The following is a 2,208-nucleotide window of genomic DNA, read 5'->3' as shown; positions in this document are numbered from 1 at the left end:
CCCTCCCTCATGAACCCTTGATAATTTATAAATTATGTTATTAGTAGGTGTATATACAGTTATATTTATATCTTCATGACATATTGGCCCATTTATCATAATGAAACATCTCTTCGCCTATAATATTTCTTGTGGTAATGCCTATTTTATGAGGTTAATATAGCCACTCCAGCTCTATCGTGGTCTATCTTTTCCATCCTTTTACTTTTAACCTACTTGTGTCTGAATCCAAGGGTAAGGAAGTCTCTGTAGACAGCACATGGTTGTTGGATCTTGCTTTTGCATTTAGCCTGACACAGCCTCTTTTGACTGGCATACTCAGACCACCCATTCACCTCTCATGAAATTGCTGGTGTGGTTGGATTTCCATTCGCCATTTTGTTTTCTATTGATATCCAGTCTTTTCTGCTACTCTGCTTCTCCTTTATGATGCCTCATTGGTATTAAGTATTTTTCAGTGTTCCATTTTCATTCCTCTTGTTTACTTTCTTACTTTAAAAAAAAAGTCACTCTTGTAGTGGTTGCAATAGAGATTATAATACGGATTTTACTTTATCGCAATGAACTTAGAAGATTCCAGTAAATGATAAGATTTTGCTGCAGTATCTTTCCTTTTCTCTCTTCCTTCCCTAGTGATAGTATTATTGTTATGTATATTATATCTATGTATCTACATATTACACAGACCCCTAGTGACACTGTGAATTAGATATTTGGCTGCTAACTGCAATGTTGGTGGTTCAAACCCACTAGCCAGGAGAAAAATAAGGCTTACATGTTTTTGTAAAGCTTTTTGGTTTGGGAAACTATAGGATCACCATGCGTCTCACCGTGTATAGGAATCAACCTCAGGGCAGTTGGTTTGGTTTTCGTATATATTGTAAGTTTATAATATAGTGTTATAATTATTTATACAATCGTTTCTTCCAGAGTAGTTAAAGGAAATGAGAAAATATAAGTTCTATTTATTTATTTAAGCATAAGTTTTTTAAAGTCCACATATTTACCATATCTGATGTTTTTAATTTCTTCCCACAGATTCAAGTTACAGTCTGGTGTTAATCTCCTTGAATTGTTTCTTGTGAGGCAGGCCTGCTATCAGTAAATTCTCTTCGCTTATCTAGAAGTTTGTTTTTAAATTGTTATTGTGACTTGATAAAGTGGGGGTTCACAGTTAAGCTCATCATTTTTTATTTCAATTTTAATCAGTTATCATACCTCCTAATAGTTTGTCCTACCTTCCTGCCTCCCTCCAGCCTTGCTTTTTCCCCTTCTCTTCTCTAGGAGTGCTTTTATTTGACCTTCGATTTCAAAGGATAGTTTCAGGTGATATAACCAGTTGATGTCAAGTTGATTCCAGCTCACGGCAAGCCCGTGTGTCAAGCAGAGCAGGATAGCATTCCATCGATTTTGGGTTTTTTTTTCAATTGCAGCTCTTTTCTTCCAAGACACCTCTGCACCTCTGACTTGTCGGTAGCACCCGATTGTGCTAGCTGTTAGCGTCCAGGGACTTCTTTGGTGACATACAATCCACTTTGTGTCACACTGTTGTCTGCTAGACCGCCATCATTTCAGATGTTGATTATATTGATGGCTCTATGTATCTGTTATAAAGCCATTTTTCTCTTACTGCTTATAAAGTTTATCTTTCCCTTTCGAATGCTACTGTTTGAATATGATATATCTATATGTAGATAACTTCATATTTCTCCTTTGTAGAATTTACCAAGTTTCTAGAATGTATAGATTAATAGTATTTAAAAATATCTTATTTGGGAAGTTTATGCCATTCGTTTTTTCCTTTTTTTTTTGGTCATATTTTTATTGGGGGCTCTTACAGCTCTTAACACAATCCATACATCCACCCATTGTGTCAAGCACATTTGTATATATGTTGTCATCATCATTCTCAAAACATTTGCTTTCTACTTGAGCTCTTGGTATCAGCTCATTTCTCCCCTCCCCGCCCCCATCCCTCCCTCATGAAGCCTTGATAATTTATAAATAATTTTTTATTTTAAATAATTTTATTGGGGGTTCATACAGTTCTTATCACAATCCATCTATCCATCCATTTGTACATTTGTTGCCATGTTTCTCAAAACATTTACTTTCTACTTGAGCCCTTGCTATCAGCTTCTCATTTTTCCCCCTCCCTCCCCACTCACCTCTCCCTCATGAACCCTTGATAATTTGTAAATTATTATT

This window comes from Echinops telfairi, unplaced genomic scaffold (genome assembly GCF_000313985.2).
Source record: "Echinops telfairi isolate 266 unplaced genomic scaffold, ASM31398v2 ScPeMD7_10;HRSCAF=50, whole genome shotgun sequence".
Classification (NCBI taxonomy): Eukaryota; Metazoa; Chordata; class Mammalia; order Afrosoricida; family Tenrecidae; genus Echinops; species Echinops telfairi.
The sequence above is the reverse complement of the archived record's forward strand: the minus strand, read 5'-3'. Positions refer to the sequence as shown.